Source organism: Catharus ustulatus, chromosome 3 (genome assembly GCF_009819885.2).
Source record: "Catharus ustulatus isolate bCatUst1 chromosome 3, bCatUst1.pri.v2, whole genome shotgun sequence".
NCBI classification, from domain to species: domain Eukaryota; kingdom Metazoa; phylum Chordata; class Aves; order Passeriformes; family Turdidae; genus Catharus; species Catharus ustulatus.
The window spans coordinates 77,641,962-77,663,093 of record NC_046223.1 but is presented as its reverse complement, the minus strand read 5'-3'; positions in this window follow the sequence as shown (position 1 = coordinate 77,663,093).

The window sequence follows — 21,132 nt, the reverse complement described above, 5'->3', positions numbered from 1 at the left end:
CTCCCTTGTGCTCATGGAATCGTGGAATGGCTTGGGTTAGAAGATCATTTACTTCCAGCCCTCCTGTGGTGACTTCAACTACACCAGGGTGTTCAGAGCCTCATCCAGTCTGGGCTGGAACCCCACCAGGGATGGGGCATCCACATCGCTGTTCAACCTGTTTCAGTGCCTCACCACCCTCCCAGTAAAGACTTTTTTCGTAATATCTAATCTAAACCTACTCTCTTTCAAGGTGGACCCACTTCCCCTTGTCCTGCCACTACATGCTGCTATAAATAGTCTTGCCCCATCTTTCCTGTAAGTTCCCTTGTACTGCAATTGTCCCCTACCTTTCTCTAGTGTCTTTCTTGTCTGGACTTCACCTGAATCTCATTTTCCTTCTTCTCCTCAGCCTCCTCCACTTATTTCCATGCTCTCTCACAGAGATGGGTGTGAGGTTCTCCTGGTCATTTCTGATGCCTTACAGATCCAGATCCAGCCTTCCTATGTCTGTCAGGTAATGCCCCTATCCCAAAAAACACACGATTCTCATCAAGCTTGGGAAGTGGCGTTTAGTGCACTTGAAATCCAAGCTAGGTATCACTCCCATCATTTACTGCAGCATCTCATTGGGTGTGACAGTCACCATAGAATGGGGGCCAGGGCAAAAGTCCTAAAAACCTGTGCCTGGCATATCTTACCTTAAAGTGAATACTGTGCACCTAGCGGCTTCTGGGTCTTTTTAAAAGAAATGTTGCATTATTTTGGGTTGCCGTGGTTTGATTTAGTTTCAAAATGAATGCTTTTCCAGTGTTGCCTGGTTTTTGGGTGCAAAATAGCAGCCGTGCACGAAACTTCCTTCTAGTAAGAAAGTTGCTATAAAAAGTTTTGCAGTTGCAGCTACAGCTTGCTCTGAAAGCTTTGCTGTGATTTAAAATGCTTCATTTGCTCTTGTGTCTGTAAGAATCTCTCATTTCCTTCTTTAAATTCCTGTCTAATTAAAAAAACAGTACATCATGGTTAAATAAAACTGTACCCAGGATAACCCTGATTTCCATATGCAGATTTATCTGCACTGACAGCCCCCTCTCCCTCTCTTAGTCTTTCTGTTTCCTCTCCCTCCCTCACTCTCCCTCTTTCTCTTCCCCTCTCTTTCTCTCCTTGTCTTTTTGTCTCTTTATGTCTATTGCATTATGCCTGAATAATTTTCAGCCTTTTTTTTCCTCCCTTCTTGCACGCACATGCTAAAATAACTAGACAAAGATGCAAGGTGGTTGCTGCAGTCCCTGTCTCTAGGACAAAACCAAGAAAGCTTATGGCACCTTTCCTTTTTTTTTTTTCTCCTTCTTTTTTTCTTCCCCAGCCATGCTTGATGATTAAACTTCCTCAGTATGGGGAAGAAAAAGGAGCTGGAAATGAAATAGGGTTGAGGAAAAATCCCATTGCAGCAGCTGCAGCCAGTGGTGTCTGCTGCCAGATGTGCGAAGATTCCTGGGGTCCTTGTCACTAAAAGGCAGTATTCAAATATTTGGAGACAAAAGCTGCATCCTCAGTGATCATTTTCTTTATTTAACATGGCAGCAGGCATCGTGTGGGGAAAAATCAACATGCTGGATGTTGAATCGGACTTTTCTCCTTTCTGGGATGAAAGGATGTTATCTATCCCATGCCAAGAGGGAACAGAGGTAAGAGAGCTGATCCAGCTCGTTTTTTCCTAGTATTTTTCCCAAGCATCTTTTCTGAAATAACCTGTATGTGTGTGTGTTTGTGTGTGTGTGTGTGTATGTGTGTGTACATGTTTCTATGTTTGTATATTTGTGTATTCGATTTCAAGGCAGTGAGTGGAAATGCTTTTTTTTTCTGCCTTCACATCAACCCAGAGAAAGTTAATTCACAATATATATTCAGAGCTTGTTCAGAAGGGCCGTTTTGTGGGATTTTTTTTTTAATACCTTTTTGTTTCCAGAGAAGACTTCAGCAGTGACATCATGGTCGGCTGCTGATATTAAACCCTATTTTCAAAGTCTGTAAAAAAAAAAAAAAGCCAGTAACTTTGTGATAAGAAATTGTGCAGGAGATTCATATGCTCTATTTTTCAGTTGCACTCTAAATATTGGAAGTCTTATTAAAGCGATAGTGAGAATTTTTTATTATTATTATTTCTAGCACAGAAGCAATGAATGCTGCATAATTAAGTACAGTATTTAATTTGGCTGTTGTGAAGCAAAAGAATAAGGTAATAATTTTTATTGTACTAATCAGACTCAAGATGTTCTCTGTGTTAATTGGGTTAAAAAAATTGCAGTACTTATTAGAAATTCTAATTTCACAATGCAGCACTGACAATAAGCTCAGCCAGTGAATTATTCACATCTTTAATTTGCTCTCTTAATGACAGTGTTCTGTAATCAGAGTGCAGCGACTGCTTCCTATGCATTATGTATGATGTTCAGGACTTAAATGCAGGACATTATGAAGCCTCTCAGTGGCTCAGTAATTAGTTTTCCACAAGACAGGGCTTAGATATTCACAGATAAAAGTCTACAGCTGAGATAATGTTAAGGTGGTGACTCATGCTAACAAAAGCAGGGAAGTTCAAATTTAATGCTGAAACTGCTCTCCGTTCTCCCTCATTGTGCGTAGGTGCAGGGGGAGGGGAAGAAATCTTCAAAACTAGCCCGCCATGGTGAGTACGCTGCGAAGGGGCAACCCGGGGGCTCGTTTCACTCCGGACCGTGTTTTTGGCAACTTTACTGATCGGAGGGTGGAGGCGGAGCTGCGTTTGGTGCCTCTTGGTAGTGGTTGTGAAAATGTACACACTATCAGAGAGCAATCATGTATCGATGAGATGTATTTTAAAGCATTTCATTTGAAGCACTGACGTACTTAACTTTGTCAAATTACGATGTTTTGAATGGGAGCTACTTTGTTATGTGTAGAAACTTTGAGGACACCTGATACTCGCTATACTGCTGTTGTACCTATTTCAGCTGTCATGGTCTTTATAAGTTTTAAAAACTTTATTTTCTAATAGTTTAGTTCTCACCATCCAAAAGATGAACTGTGATGCAGATTTTTTCTTTTTTCCTTGGATCATTTGCATGGTGGTAGATCAAGTGATTTAAATGTAGGGAATAAGTATGGCTATGTAACTTTCCTTCTACGTGAGGTTTATTATAGAATAATAGTCAAGAATATTGAAATCAAGCTGGAAAATTATAGTTTTCCAGTACTTAGTTGCTAGTCAGACTGGGAGCTGTACATTTGTCCTGTGTTCACCCATTATTCAGATATTTTTTTTGGAAACAAAATAACTGACTAGAGAAGGTTCTTTACTTAGTGTTAACTCTCCAAAGACTTGTGGCCTTTGTATAGATTGTGATTCTAATTATTGAAGTTGATCTGCCAGTAAAAAGTTTTAGACTTGAATTAAAAACAAACAAAACACTAAAGATCCCAACTTAATAGTGGAATAGAGATATGAGAATAAGAATTTGGAGTACATCTAAATTTTTAAAGCAAAATATTGGAAAACTAATTTCTTTAAATTTCTCAGCTGAATCTACATCTGGAATTCAGTGTCATTAGCAGTTGTTGCTAGTGTTGTCTGGCCTCAAGGCCATGGGACATGTTACTAAGTAATTGCTGTTAGCAAGCAAAATCCTATATCCTATGGCGGGATCAGATATTGGTTGTATATAATCTAGCCCCAGAAGTTGTTATCATTAAACTGTTGAATAAAGAAGCTGCAGATTGGATCAATGTAGCTGGGTGATTCATAGATTGTATCAGAATCCATGTGATTGTATACATGAAGAACTTGATTTGGTCTTTTCCAGAAAAAGACTTTCCTGCCAAGTCAAGATCCCACAGCAAGTGGGTCACTACATGGCTCCGTTTCTTCAGTCACTTCAGCATGGAATCATACCATTGAGACTTATTCCCAAAAGGGGTCAGACCTACTCCCTCACTCTTCCTCCAAAGCCACAATCAATAAAAGTTGTCTTTTTAAGTGAGCACTTGCCTGTCTGCCTAAAGATTTGTTATGATTACTTACCTAAGTAAGTTATCTATGCCTTCATTTCACTACTCTTCCCATTAGATCATTTTTTGTGCTTTCTGATCTTGAACTTGGCCTGCTAAAAGTAAATTAGTTGAACCCATTAGCTTTTGTTAGTTAGTGGCTACAGGAATTTTTGTTTTCCTCTTTGCCCCAGACCCTTAAATTTTTGAGATTCACAGTCATTTTTCATCTGTGTTGTTCTTTTAAGCAATCCTTGGTTTTTTGTTTTGTTCTTTATAGAAAAATCCTCAATATTTTTCTTTAATTCTTGTTGCCTTGCTCTATATTCTCATTGTTTCTACTTTCTTGAAATCCAGTGTTCTGGACTTAGATGTGATTTCAAATGCCGTCTAAGTTCTATACTTTCACTTAATGAAATGTGGTTTGTCATTTCTTAAGAAAATCTAGTTTCACTAAGAAAATTTTAACACAATGACTACCACATGGTGGGTACAAAGACATCTGTTAATCCAGGATACAGTCTAGAGTATCTACAGTGCAACTGGAAAAGATGCAGCATGTATTTTAACAGGTTTTTAATTCAAGGATTTATGCTTCTAGCAGGAGTCTTCATGGATATTGTTTCCAATATCCCTAACTCACAAGATAAGTACCTGTGACTGACCTGATTAGTGGTGTCCAGATGTGAGCTATCAAACTGTAAAGAGTCTCTGAAGTGTTGAATCCTCAGAGGATTGTTTCAAGTTGTAGAAGTACTATTGCAGAGTCAAAATTTTATAACAGTGCCCGTGTTATAAGGTAGATAGGCATCTAGAAGTTAAAATCTGAACTTTTCCAGTCAGTTTGGACAATCTGAATCTGAGGCACTATTACAGACAGGTGAGAATACTTTTTTATGAAAGTGGCAAGGATGTTACTAGCAATCAAAAATTACAGTCCAGGGTGAACTGTGCAGCAGCATGTTTTAGGTTAAAAAAAGAGAGAAATATTTAGAAATGTATCCCATTCTAACTAGCCTAAAAGATTGACTCTACATCTGAGCTATGCTCCTGGGAAAGGGCCATTTGTTGTCTACTCAGTCTGTTAAAGTGGAGGTCCATTCAGTTTTAGCTTAGAGAAAGGAAGGACCCAATATCTTTCCTGGGTCAGAGGAAAATAGTTACTAATATGCTGTGTTGTCATGGCATGGGAGTAGAACAATACTTATGAAGTCAAAATGGAAATCATGTGTCTGAAGAGTTAAAGATGACTGCCATGCTTCCAGGGGCTCAGGTTTAACATGTTAAAAAAGACATAGGGATACCAAGAGAAATTTTAAGGAACTTTACGTGGTTACACAGACATGTAGTTCATATATTTTCAATGTAACCCTTTTACTGTCCTCTTACTGATATGTGACTTCTCTGGTTTAGGAATACTGCAAGTCTTTTGGAGTGATCTGATTCATATTTCTTTATTTGTTCATATATCAAAAAGAAAGAAAAATACTTTTAACTCTGTTCAATTTCATTGAAAAATGTTAAGAAAAATCTGTCATAGTATATTTTCAAGAGTTGTATTTTGTCCTTTTGTTTGTATTGCTCCAGGCTTAAGTACCATTATAGATATTAGGCTCTGAAGTGGTGTGATGAGTTAAGTATTTCTAAAGTCTTCTCTTAATCTAGCCTAATAATGCAGTCTTTTCATGTGCATAATTCCAATGAAAGCCAGTGGGAGTACTGCATTATAGAAGGAATAATAGACACATATGCCAAGATGTCTTCATTTTGAGTCATAGTTTTAACTTGAGTGACAAAGAAGAAAGTTGTCCAAAGGAAATATATACTGACAGTGGAAAGTGGGTTATTGATAATAGTTTTAATTCCAAATTTATCTGTTTCGCCACTGACACATATATGCCAATAGAATGGCGGTGGTCAGAATATCTGATAGAAATCTCAAATGAATTTATATTCACTAGTCCTTTCTAAAAAATATTTCACAAGTAGAACATACGCATTCTAGTCTGTAAAATTCCATATAATTCACTCACTATTAAGAATTCCAACCTATATATAAACCTATGTATATATTATGTAAAATAGAATAGTGATAAATATTCATAGTATAAACCAGTTTGGGCTATTTTTGCCAACTCAAGCTGGAAATAACATAATATACTGGTTGAGTTCAAATATTCAATCTTCTGTAAAATGTAAATCCATAAAACTTTGCAGTTCTTATCTGTATCTGTAGTAGGCCAGAAAAAATAGTAGTAGGAATACTTAATATTGTACAAAAGCATCTTGCTGCTTCTAGGTGGCTTTTCTTCTGTGTTATCATCAATATTTTCTGTACTGACTCTCATCCCAGGAACTACTTCATATCCTCATTAAAACTGAATTTTCATTTCTTGTGTGCTAATTTTTCAGTCTTTCTTTTTAAGCTTTTCCCCATGATCTTTTTGAAGCTCATGAGGCTTTTGCTATTCCCAAAGCATCCCTCCATAAAATTCTTGTTTTGTTTCTACATGTGTTTGCAACAGTCCTTGAAATCTTCATATCACGCTATCTTTTTTCCATTCACACAGTGACAATACATACTCTATTGGTTCAGATGAAGGATTGTGCCCGTCCAGCTGTAGACTGAGGGGTTTGGTTTTTTTCCCAGAAGGAATAGCTTTAGCTGAGAGTAGTTGTGATGCAACTGTCTATCAGCATTTTGGTGTACTGTGTTGGTAGTATCAAATATGAAAGTGTACTTGGGGAAGTGGGAGGCACAACTATGCAGTCCAGTATGAAGCTTAGTGGGAAGCTCTGGCTAAACCATATCACAAAATTTTTGATGCAGAATTTTGTAAAGCAGAATATTTACCTCACCACCTCTGCATGGATTTTTAGTTGACAGTAATTGAATGAAGGCAGTTAATTTGAAAGTGGTGCAGTTCTCTGAGTCCAACTATCACTGTCCACTTCACATTGTGTAGTGTTGGGACAAAAGGCTGGACTCACACTTCGCTAGTCAGCAAAGCTCTTTCTCCTGACTTGTCCAGGGGCTGTAAGTTTAGAAAGTAGATCAGTGTTTTGTGTGGATGTGAATGTGGGTATCATACAAAGGCACTCAGTGTAAACTCTATTTTCAAAGATGTGTATAAAAAGCAAAATTAAAAAAAAAAAAAAGCTTTGACCAGTGTGATTTGAGAATTTCAGAAATCATTCCAGAAAGTGGATGGCAAATAAGCTTCAGCTGTGGTTTCCAACACCACACTATTTTGTCCATTCTTGTGCAATCTCAGAAATATTCCCTTTTCCTTTTCTCAGTGCTTTGTGCTCTTTGCCTCGATGGGACCTGACAAAAAAAAATCAGATGACTATTGGTTCATATTCAGAGTTGATTTTTAAAATTATAAACACTTTGCAGAAGCATTTGCAGAAGCATTTAATATGCTGCCTCTAAAACATCTTTTACATGAAGCATCTTTTTATAACTCTATTTCAAGATTTGCAAGAGAAATTTGTCAAAATGCTAATTATTAGAAGGAGCTCTGCATTAAAGCCATTGAATTAAAACTGTGTTCTTTAGTTTTATTTTGCTTTTTATTTATTTTTGGTCATGTTTTTGTATTCATGTTCTGCACACCTTTAATATGATTCCCCATTGCTCTGTTTCTTAGAACTTGGTAGGAACACCATCATATAGCCCTAAAACGTTTCCTCACCCATTCAGATTTCATTAACCATGGTACATATTTCAGTGTCTGGGATAAGGCTATCTGAACTGTGTAATAAAACTGGTTTTTAGCTACCTATACTAAAAGTATATTTTAAACTATTTCCTATTAAACTTGTGGGGTTTGAGTTGTTTTTGTTTTTTCCCTTGGAAAAAGTGATTAGTGAAGAAATGATAACCTTTCTCTTTAAAGGCATTTGAAAACATAGCAGAAACCAGTAAAAACAAATTATTTTAAAAATGTACCTGGAAATCAGTACATGTTGTCCAAATATGAGCTGTTAGCCAGTACACTAAGAACACTGTATACAGATACTGTTTTTATCCGTTTATATCAAAGCCTTTGCCAAAGTAAATGAGTTTACCCTTCATTTTGTGGATGTCCTGGCTACCTAATTTGTAAAACATGGGTGTAAAATGATGTAATCTTTGTTTTGACAGCAACAGCTTTAAATAAATATAGCTGAAACAGGCATTCTGGCTGAAGAGCTCATAATAACAAACTTCAACATGACTGTACAAAGGAACTATTCTGCAGTGTCTGTCAGTCATGGATAAAAAACAGAAGAGTTTTGTTCCTCTATCTGGTATCTAACCTTCTCAGTCTGTATGATAACTGCAAATAATGCTACTGTGATGATCCTGTCTCCAGATGTCCATGGTAGGATGTGAATAGAAGTTGTATTATCCTTTTGGCAGAGAAAGGTTATACAAGATAGAAGAGTGAGGATGATGTTTCATGACTAGATCTGAAATCTCCAGAGGGAAATTTCTTTCTGGCAAGAGAGAAGAAGTTTGTCTGTCTGAAGTAGTTTTCCACTTTGTAACGTCTTAAATTTTATTCTGTCTCCACTATTTTTAGTGAACACACAGAGAGAAGCTGAAAGGAATTACATATATTTTTTAGAGATTTCTCAGGTTTCCTGATGAGAGTTTTGTGTTGTAATTTGCCAGGTATCACTTTGAGACTTAGAAGTACATTAAACTTTCCTTGTGAGTCTGACACATGACATTTAAGCTCGGAGCAATGAAAGTGGAGAGCAATGAGAATAAATTGACAGCTGTCCCACAGCAAGCTAAAACTAGAGAAATGAAAATAAATTATCATGGTATTGGTATTGGAAAATGTGTCTCAAAATAAGTACTGGGCATAAGTAATGAATCATTGCATGTTGCATATTCTGATAGATTTAGCAATACTTACCAAAATAAGAAAGCCACTCTATTGAAAAATGAAAATTATGCAATGGTGTTGTATAACAGATTAGGCCTAATAATTTCAAGTAGGTTGGTAAAAGCTGTAAAATCATGCTGTAATTACATTTAGAGCTAGATGCTTTTAGTCAACCTTATCCAGTAAAACAACACTCCAATGATACTGTAATTTGTCCCCTGCTCAGACTGATCTGGTTTTCAGTATATGGCTATCCTTTGTGGACTAAATTAGAAAAATAACCTCTCCCACTTCAACACTGAGTACAAATTCAAGCTGAACAGGAGATTGTGAAAGCCCATCTTGGAGGAAGAACTGAGTCTACAGATCTCTCATGACTATTTCTTGGGGAAAAAAAAACCAACCATTTTTCAGAGGTGCACTGAATAAATGGTATTTGTGTTTCACCAAGGGATGAATTTTAAGCAACCCCCACCACTCTGAGCACATTCAACTGCCCCTTGCACTTTGATGGGAAAAGTTTTTGCATAGTCCCTTGTCTTGGTGCATGAACAAATATGGTTCTTAGTGAAAAAAAACAAACAAATGCTAAGAAATGACCATTTGCAATAGCTGTGAAAATTTAAAAGTTTTATTTCAGTATGACGGACAGCTGCTCACTGAGGCAGAAATTTGAAGAGACAGATATTTGAAAATAAATTCTTCCTACACTAACAAAAGGAAAAAGGAATTTTTTTGATTGGTTGTTTGTTTGGCATAATGAGCACCAGAGACAATACTGTTGGTTGAAATTATGAAAATAGTTTTGACTTCATTTAAGCTGAATTTAAATTCTTAAATGGAAGGTATATCATAAATACTGCAGAAACAATTAAAAAGAAAGCCAACAGGAAACTCACCAAGAAACTTGAAAAGGAGAATGAATGTCGCTGTTTGTCTGTCATTCATCTTTTTGGGTATTTACCAATAGAGAACACCCTTACACTGCTCAGTAAAGCAGCTGGACGACAAAAATTTGCCAGGTTTGTGGAACCGAATGTGTTGGAGAACTTACAGTGAAAATCTGACAATTTAATCCAAAATAGATTTATTTTAGAGGTTTGTTTTTTTTTTTTTTTTTTTTTTTTTAATAGCACCTGATTATTTAGTAACAGCAGTTTGAGATACTTCAAGATCAGGTTTTCTGAGCCTTTATTTTCTGGAAATTGTTTCTTGTCCCTGAAATTTTAGAATTCACTTTTTTGACTGCTTTTGAGTATTTTGATTTTGATTTTATGTGTTTAGCCAAGTTATACTTTAGATATTCACTGTAGAGCAGGGAGCATTTTTGATTAATGTTGCCAGTCATCTTTACTAATTGAATAATCCCTTGTATATTAGCACAGTGGTTTAATCTTTTTGAAATCAATACTGTATCTTAGTACTTCTTAGACTGAGCTATTATTAGCAAGAAATCAGCTAGATATATGAGATAATCACAGCTACACAAAAGCCACCTATCCATTATAAATAAACAGTATGATAATTAACCCACAAGATTTTTCCTGACCCTAAACTGAGGGACAATCAAGCCAGTTGTGTTATATTTGAGGTGCAAGTACACTGGCTAGGATCTCAAAAATAATATCTAGCATATTGTTTTTTTTCTGAGCTGATATATTGTACATCTTAATACAGCAGCTAAATTGAGCACAGCTTTGTGGTGATGCAATAATGCTGTCTACTTCTGCTTCAGGACATACCTTGATCTGAGCGAATATTTGGGATGTCTACCTGGTACACTTTTGGAAATACAAAGTGCAGTCTCTCTCCATATTAATTTTGAATAGTGTATTTTTGGAACTCAAGGTTCAAAATATTGATGCTTCTCAAAATATTGTTAGCTGAAAAGACAAAGCAGTATTCTATTTTTCTATGTTAACGCTGTTTAAGAACTTTCATTCCAGCTCAACTGTAAAGATTCTTAATAAAGCCAAGTAAATTGTCGTGCGAGGCTCAGTATCATTCAACAGTCTGATACGAGATTTTTTCCCGTTTAAATTCTGCAGTGCTAAGATACAGTAATAACAGAAGTTATATGATCCATGTCTTGTTACTAACAGTCTTCTCCACCTGCTACTTTCAACCTATATTGGATACTGAGCCAGTTGGACTTTTGGTCTGATCCCATTCAAATATTCTTAATACTATAGCTAAAATCTGATGCAAAGAATAGGTGAGCTTCCTATTGCAAAGAAAAAGGTGTGGCATAATAGCAAAATACGAGTTTCCTTGCACATTGCACATTCCATTAGTTATTTGCAGCATTTTTTGACAGTATGTTAGAAAAAGTAGATGTATAAATTCTTCAATTCCATACCATTTTTGGACATTGTTTATGTGCATGACTCTTGATGATCAAGAGCAGTGAGAACTAGATTGCCTGTCTTGGTTATTAAAATGAGATTTGTGGAATTTTAGTGCATGAATACTAGAAAATGGTGGAGGAAATCAGTGCTCTTAGTGTTGCCTAAGCCAGCAAATCCCTTAAACACAGTGACTATTATCTTCATTTCCCCTTAATTTTAGGTTCTTGCATTTAGCTACGTGGTCTGACCACTGCATTCTCGCTTCTCCTCAATGTCTGTTAAAATCTAGTGTTAAAAAGAGTGGCACTGAAATGCTGCCTTCATCTTTGGAGGTGTCTGATATGTTTTGGGAGAGGTACTTGGTATGCTCTCAGTGCAGATGGGCAGCACTAAGATCTGCAGAAATCCCTAAGTGTGATCACATCTGTGTTTTCATGTAGCACGTTTTAACTACTAGGTTGTTCAATAGTCTGAGAGGGATGACTGGGGGAGACAGTGGGTACTGAGCCACACTGCAGGCAGGAATGCCAGATTCTTAGTGCAAGGGAGAAGAAAAAAGAGTGGTGGGCTGCGTGCCAAAGAGATGGAAAGAGTGGAATGAGCAGCATGTTGGTTGGTTTTGTGCTTTGAATTAGAGAGTTTTGGTTTAAGAAATAGTCCTGTAAGACTAAATTAATCCATATTGCCTATGGTTTTGAATTTGTGAGTTGATATTTTAATTGAGTAATACTCAAGCTGTAATATAAACCTGTATTAAACAAGAGAGAATCTATTTGAAAGGGGGGCCTTTACTGAGACGTTTTAGACTACTAAGTAAAAGTTGCATTCACGTTGCATTTTCTTTTAGCTAGCAGACACCCAATACAGCTGTCTGCTTTCACAAAGTTTGTAGGAATGTTAAATCTTTGAGACCTTTTCCCATGTATTGGACTTAGATGGAATTGGTTACTGGAAGTGATCAAGAGGAGCTGAGCAAAGCAGCTCATTTTTTTCAGAAAACCATGTAAAAAGGAACAATAGTCTTTGGTTCAAGGAGCTTTTTGTTCTCTCAGAGTCTACAAAAAATGCTGCCAAGCTTGGTGTCTTAGTAAAGATATGGTGTTTCTTTCATTTAAACTAATTTAAATATACTCATTATTTCTTATTCATAGAAACCTGATCCATATCCTGAAGAATCAGGTCAGGTGCCAGGCTTTAAGGAGTAAGAGCTTCTGATGGAAAGCTATTACTGATGTTTCTTTCTACTCTTACCCTAGAAAACTGAACCACATGCCCTGCATTCCTATTTCTTTACTGTCCTCTGCTCTTCATATCTCTATTATTTTATGGTCTACAGTATTCACTGTTTTCTCAAGTGAATATTTTATTGTTTTGCAATGGATTATTCACTTTCCTAGCCCCAAACAATCCATTCCTTTCCCTGAATTATTTCTTAATCAATAGCAAAAAACCCAGCAATTATTGCCAGGTAGACATTTTCTGAGCTTTTAAAAAGCATCAGGTTTCTTTCTTACTGCTTTAAAAATCTTCAGAAATTTTACCTAAAATTATGTCATTTTATGTTTTCTCTGTGTCATCAATTTTCTTAATGTAGGAAAAGAAAAAATATTGCAATACATCTACAAACATGAAGTGATAAATAGTAAAAAGTTGACAGTTGGTAGTAGTACTTTAATAGAATCATCTTCGATAACAACTCCTCTGGTACCTGTTATATGTGCTCATGAATAGCCACTGAACTAACACAAAACATCTGCTGCTTTGGCTGAATTTAAATGTCCCAATCTGATAACCTTGTCGAGAAATTTAACAGTCATCTAGAATGGAAATTCACGTACCAGTTGTGATCTATCAAAGAGAATGAGACTCCACGCATGCAGAAATACATGCTAGCAGATCCAAAGATTTTGTGTTGAGCATTATTTTGTATTGCTATGTTTAACATTGTGGTTAATGGTTCAGAGTTAGGGAGTACTGTAATTATACAGGTAAATATGCAGGCACTACCTACAATTTAGCCCTGAAAAAATAGGTAGAAAAATGTGTTTATTTAAATTGGATTCACTGATGCATGCATGTGCAGAGTAATAAAACTATACATGCAAGACCTGCTTATATTCCAGATTCTTAAATTTTTCTAGGATTTTCACCCATGGAACACTTAAAGAAATATTCCTTTTACAGTATCACAGGCATTTACAGTGTATTTTGGGGGAGTATTTTGCATGATATATGTTGAAATTAATTTTCCAAGAAAGAAAAGCATTCTCACATACATTTCTGTGACTTTTCTTGCAATATCTTTTTTCTGATTGTGCCAGTTATGTGACTGAAAGTTCTTACCACTTTTTTCAATCAAAGTGGCTGTTAGATGTTTTCTTTTTGGAAATCATTGAGTGGACTTGCTGCTTTTCCACTGCTTTTTAAAAATTGAGTGTAATGGAGATTCTGTTTTATGTATTGAAATCCAAGCTTTCTTTTATTTCCATCTTACACCTTTTAACTTTTCCGTTATTTATTAGAAATAATTTTGATGGTATGACTTAAGAAATCTTGCAGTTGTATACTTGCCACAGTTGCTCTTTTTAATTTTCAAGTGCCTTTTTTTCTAGCTCTTCTATCCTGGCTTCTTGTGGTGGGCTTGAAAATCAAATATACTGGAAAGTAAAATAAATAAATCTTTTAATGTGTATTGGGATGTTACCTGTTTCAAATGTTTCAACACTTAGAATTAAATAACCACCTTTAGCCTGTCAAAGTCTATATATTTTTTTAATCACAAGAAACAGCATGAAGGAAAATAAAGGGTAGAAATTGCACTCTAAGGGGAAATACTCAAATCTAGTTTGAGATTTCATTCTTGAATCTCAGTAGCACATACATGTGACATGGTTCTGCAAATCCGGACAAGGTAATCTGTATAAAAGTAATGCAGAGTCCTGCACCTAGGGAAGAAAACCCCTGGCTGGGGGCTGACCTGCTGGAAAGTAGCTCTGAAGAGAAGGGCTTACTGGCTGGTGGACAACCAACCAGTGGGCAGAAACTGATGCAAAGGGAATTCCATCTGAATATGAGGAAGAACTTCTCTACTGTACCGGTGACTGACCACTGGAACAGTCTGCTCAGAGAGGTTGTGGAGTGTCCCTCACTGGGGATATTCAAGAGCCACCTGGGCAAAATGCTGAGCATGTGCTCTAGGATGACCTTGCTTGGGCAGGCAGGCTGGAGCGCAGATGACGCACCCATCCTGTGTTTCTGTGATTCTATAAAGCATAACTTGTTAAATTCTAAGTTGTCTTAATACATAACGACGAGCAGACTTGAGACTGGATGTGGAAGTTCTTAGGGTTATGAAGGTGCTTAACTATTTTTCTGTGAATTTAGGTAAGTACTTTAAGTACAAAGTTTCTGTCTGATACAGTGTTGGCAAAAATGTAGTACATGAAGGAGAAACAATTTTAAAAGCAACTTTGAAGTTGTTTGCTGTAGCAGTTCTGGAGACTGACCTAGGCTTATTGCTGTGGTCTTGTGGAAAAGTAGCAGGACCTAATTTTTTCCAAATGTATGCATATGCAGGAGTTTAGGATAAGTACACATATTTGTACATATGTGTGTATGTTCTCTAGAGAGCTCTGATCCCTTCAATGTCCTATTCAATCCTAATTACATAATAGATAAACATTTAAGATTTTTTTTCACTTATGTCCAGTCATTTAATTGCTCTTTTTTACCTTTTTTTGTTTGTGTGTATGTGTGTTTTGGTGACCAAAAATTAGAAGAATTTTCAATTACAGGATTATGATTTGTAGTATAATCACACATTTTTTTCCTATTGTAATCTGCACATCTTTCTACGTTATCAAACATCGGTACTCCAAGATAATTTTGCACAAATTAATAATTCTAATAAAAATGAAATAATTCAAGAATATTTTACAAGATACTACTTCTTCTTCTTATCTAGTTAATAGCTGTATGATCTACAAGTAAAATCTAAAATAATCTCATGAGTTTCTTGATCAGTGGAGAATACGTACTCTTAATTTTAAAAAACAAACAAACAAGCAAAAAAAAAAGCCAAATCAACTAAGACCCGATCTATAATTGCTAAAAAGTTACAAGTGAGAGGGAGTGTTCTGAAGAGACTGTATTCAAAGATCTTTTAAACTTCCTTGAATATTTTATCTCTAAAATTCACAGATTTGTGAGCAAACAAAACAGTGCAACTGAAGTAAAGGACAGATTTTCCTAGAAGAACTTAAGGCAAATAAGAATGAAGTAGAGTTTGTTTCATTTTTGTCTGGGGAGTTTTTGTGGTTTTGTCCCTTCAACAGTGCAATTAAAAAAGACTTGGCAGCAAATGAAAATCTTTGAGTCCCAACATTAGGACGTGACAAAATACAAGAATAATGCACGGTGCTCAATGGCTCCATGTCCTGATGAATGTTGGTGACAAGTGGTGTCCCTCAGGGGTCCATACTGGAGCCAGTGCTATTAAATGTCTTCATCAGTGGCACAGTCAGTGGAATGGAGTGCATCTTCAGCAAGTCTGCAGTTGGCACCAAGCAGTGTGGTACTGCTGACATGCCTGGAGAATGGGATGCCATCCAGAGGGACCTGGACAAGCTTGAGGAGTGGACCAATAGGAATATTATGGGGTTCGATCAGGCCAAGTGATCTGGATTCAGGTTACATGTGATGGAGATTAACCTAAAATTTGCAGGATAGTTCCACACTGGTCTGTGCAGTATTAAAATGCATTAAACTAACAAAAGGTAAGCCTCAGCAGGTATACTAAAAACTGTAGTGATGTTCTTAAATACTGTGTTTGACAGGCTGGAACATCTGAAAAAAAGGCACAAAAAGTGACTTTATTAATAAAGTTGTCATATATGTAAAGAGGAACAAAAAGTACAAAACTGACGAACTGACGTCAGTACTATTTTCATTTATCTCTTCTATTTTGACATTTTTGTTAGTGAGCTAGAAAATCAATAAAGACTAATTTCATTGGCAAGGATTAGAGAGTACATAGGAAGGAACACTATACACTCAGGATGTGTATAGTTGCTTTCAAGGGCATTTTAAATAAAATATATTTGTTATAAATAAATTGAACGGTTCTTTTTGTCTAATTGGCCCATATATCAAACATTAATTCCTTGAAATACTCACAATACAAAACTAAGTTCGCAATATTGAATATCCTTAAAGTATTTTGTTTATTTCAGTTATTTTTACACCCTCACATTAAATGCTTGTCTGGTAACCAGAGCCCTTTCATAGAAATAATAGATCATGTGACTCAGGGTATCAATATAATACAGGAAGGGTCCTTTTAACACCCTATTAATCAATAATGTTCAAAAATTAAATATATTCCATGTGCATAATCTGTGGTGTAGTTTCTCTGAAACAAAAATGCAGGGGTTTGTGCCTTCTATAGCAGATTAACTAATTAGTATCCGGAAAGTTGGAACTGTTAGTTCTGGAGTTAAGAATGTGGTTGCACATTGGATACTCAGAAACAGAAAGCAGGCTTTGGCAGGAGTTAAAAGAGGTTCTTCAAAGCTGAGGAGGATCCAGATGTACTTTCCAGCAAAGCAACTGGGCCAGCTGACCCTGAGCTCTGCAAGACTAATAGGAGGAAAAGGGAAATGATAGAAGCAGGAGCCTCCATACAGTGGGGAGTGGAGGCAACTGTTTGCCAACCCAACCTGTCACCTAGAGAAGTCTTCGGCTTGCCTGAGATCTGGATCTGGGACTGTATTGCCAAAGCTTTTCCAGACCTTTGACTGTTACCTCCTGATGTTCTTCCGTGTGGGTACCAGTGGTAGTGCTGGTGGCAATCTGGAGAGTGTCAGAACTGAATGCAGAGCTCTGGAGAATATAGTCAATGATGTGGGGGACCCAGGTCTTGCTCTCAATCTTGCAAAGAAGGTAAGGGCAGTAAGGATACTGCACATCATGGTTTGGTTATGGAGCTGTTAGTGGCAACTGAGATTGGGTTTCTGTGACCAAGGGACCCTGCTTGAGGATTAACACCTGCTTGGAAGAGATTGAATCTACCCCCATAAGCAGGCCAATGGTCTTTTTGCAGCAGAATGTCTGACCTGATAATTAGGGCTTTCAAGTACCCATGTCAACAAGGGCAAGAGTTACCACCAGCCCTGTGAGAGAGTGATGATCAGGGTTGACAGCAGAAAGCTTGGGGTGATGTGAATGAAAGGGAGCACAAAATTAACAAAACAAGGCTAAAGTGGGGGCACTTCAAGCATTTGTTTTTAAACAAGGAAGTGCTTTATGAAAAAGTGCCATTAAGGAAAAAAACCAACAACCCAGACTCTTTCTGAGAAATCAGCATGCTGGCATGCCTCTATGATGGTCTATACACTAGTGTGGAGAATAAATATGAGGAAAATTAGAGATTTATATGCAGTTGCAGGGATCTTATTGGGATACTTGAGATGTGGTGGAATGGTTGCATGACTGCAAGAGACGAATAGATGGCCCTGCTTAAGCTGGGAGATTCGACCAGATGACCTCCAGAAGCCCATTTCAACCTCAGATGTTCTGTGATCCTGTAAATTCAGCTGAAGTTAATAGATGTTCCATTTAACTCACTATTTCTGATCATATACTAATAATTATCTTGGATAAACACTGGCAAAAAAGGGGGTTATAACTTGTGTTTTCTAGTGAAGTAATGCTATATTAGCTTATGGAAGAAATGTCTTCTAATGGTTTCCTTTGGAGTAAATAAGCAGGGGAAAAGCTCCAATGTCATGCATATCAAAAGTTTGATGCCATGCATTTCAAGGTGTGTTCATTCTTTCCTTACAGTCTCAGCTAAGCATTGCTGAGAGGAGAATTAAATTCTTCACATCCACTTTGAAAAGACTCCTCTAGAAGCAATAAAGCTGCTTCATACTTCTAGTCAGATTTATTTCAGAAAAAAATGAAGTGTGCAGTTTAGCTCCAATGCATATTTTCCTTAAAATCAAGATTATTGAATCACTGCTATCAGTCAGTGTACCTTGTAGTCATGACTAAAAGCATGGGTACTTAATTCATTTTTTTCAGCTGTTGCCCGGCTGACACAGAAGACAATAAGAGCACCAAGATGTTTTTAGTGATGATTTACACGTCTCTCATATGGCCTCAGTCTAGCTGTAGAATAAATTTGTAAAGGCAAAACATTTGAAGACAAAAGATCTAATTCTGTACTTTTAGTGTGTTGTTTATTATTGCTGTAATTGTGAAGGGGCAGACAAGGGAAGAATTCTGGAACATCCTTCTGTGCTTAACAAATTAAAAAGGAAATTTTAGGGGAAAGAACTTATCACTTGCTGGTGCAATACACCCTCCCTGCCTCACATGATTTGATAACACTTTAGGAGTTGCATAACTTTTCTATTCTTCCCATTCAAAATATTGAATAGAGTATGTATGCTGCCAGGTAGCTGTATTATATACTTCTAAAGAATGCTGGAAAAGATAATGTGGAGAAGTCTGTATTGCCTTTGCAGTATCAGCACCCTGCTAAGCAAGTACCTCCCCTTATTCTGAAACAGCTGCATTGCATTAAGTGTTTCTGAAGGAACGTTCTAATGTAATTTAAACAGAAATCTAACAAAAAAATGTCTTGGATAATATTTTTTTCCACCTTAGAAAGGATTTTAAAAACCTAATTGTCCTTTAAAGGAGGTATTATATTTTTATACCTGATTAACAGTGTTGTACAATATAAACATACTACTCTTCTTTAGTTTGTTAAACTATTGAATTGAGCTTATAGTTGCCTGAATATCCCACATTAAATCACTACTTTACTTTAGGAGATGTTTATATAAAGACATGAAATAGAGATTCCTTTAGACACCTATATACCAAACACCTCATTGTGACTTCATTGGAGCTACACACATATTAAAATTAGGCATGTGTTCACAGTGAGCTTGACACCCAAACAGAAGAGTGTCAGGAAGATGAGATACAGTCAAAATATGTTGAGTTATAGATGTATATTTCCCCAAGTATTGTGTAGATATACAAAACTTCAAGTAATTAAATTTAATATAAGCAAGATAGTCTTTGTTATCTCTAAACCTTTCTTCTCTTCAGTTTGTGTTGCCATCTTCTTGATTCTTCCTATTCTGTGTTTTGTATTCACATACACACAACACTGGGACCTTCAGTGATTACATGGTCAGCAAAATAGCTCTAAACATTGGGATTCTGTAGGTAGACTATCAATTTGCAATGACTAAAACAACAGGTAGATTCACAAACATATTTTATATGTTACACATTTATTATGCTTCACGATTTAATTATAGGGATACCTTTATATCTGGGTTTTCTGTCATCAGAATGTCTTTGTTTTGTTTTGTTTTGTTTTTTATTAATGCATGGAAGAGATTGAGCTAAAAGATAATCTGGCATTTAATTATATATTGAATTATTATAATGACAAGAGTTAAACCCTGTTGTATGGAGACCAAACAAATTTGGTTAATGCACATCATAATTCTAAATCTAGAACTTGGACTGAGCAGAGCTTGTAGCACTTATCACTTAATCTCTGTAAAACTTTATAGGTTACTTATAATAGTGTGTTTAGCATGGTGTCATGTTTCATTAGTTGATGTACGCATGTTGAGACATACATCTTCATTACCAGGAGTTCTTTAGCTAGGAAAAAACCCAGATACATTTTTGCAAGTTTTAGAATTTATCAATCTGAATGGCATTGCAACAGAAAAGTAGAGGCACAATTTTTATGAGCAACTGTGGGTTGATATTGAAAAACTTTTTGGGGTGAAATTCCATCAGCATACTGCAATGTTCTCATGAGACTGATGATGTTGAATCTGCCATTTTTGATGCCCTAAAATCTGCTGCCACCAGAATTTCTTTTCTTAATGTCAAGGTCTGCTTTGGCAGTGAAACAGGGGTCATATTGTGGAGCTGAAGAAAAAACAGTTTCAGTGCCAAAAGACATGAAACAATTGGTGCATAAGGTCAACTGATGTTCTTGCCAAATGCTTTATGGCATTAGACCCTTCTAAATCTTTCTTCAAAAATGTTCCATCAAAATATTGGAATACATTAATCTTGTCCTTTAGTACTCCACAGAAAGGATGAATAGTCCAGTATTAAATCTGAAAGTAATTTTCTAATGAAAAAGAATCTAAAGATATTTTTAGAATAGCATTTGCATCTTTGAATAAAGCAATATTCTTTTATGATTTCTAACCTGAGCTGATAGCTTTTTCATAGGTTTGTTTTAATTTTCCTACAAAAAATTGAGAACTTTTTTTTTGTTGTTGGAAATGTCTAATTATGGAGAATTAATAAAATTTCATCAATTTTAGTGTAAGAGAAATCTAACTATAAAATACTTCCTTTCATATAGTTTTATCTAGCACTTGGTAAAAATGGCAAACAGTGATTCCTATTTACATCCCCAAGATACATTATTTTTATAATTGGTGATATATGGCTATGTTCCTTGCAAAGCTCTCTCTAAGCTGATTTCATCCTATTTCTTTTTCTTTTGCATGCAATTTTTCTAACACTTTACTTGGCTAAATTCTTCAATCCTTGTGTGCCTAGTATAGGTCTTAATCATATCAGAAAACCATATTATTTAATTTATTTTTAGGTTAATATTTCTTATCAGTTTCAATGGTAAATTTAGTAATACTGAAGGTGGAGAATTGGTGATATGTAATTTTATACTTTTTAATATACACTAGAAATTTTTAGAGAATTGTCTTCATATCAACATCTTCTAGAACTCTTTTAAGGTCAGATCTATAAAAAAGGTCATCTCAGGGCAGTAGTTTGACTTTCTGATTTAAAACACTGCAAAAACCCAGAGTTGAGTGTAAAGG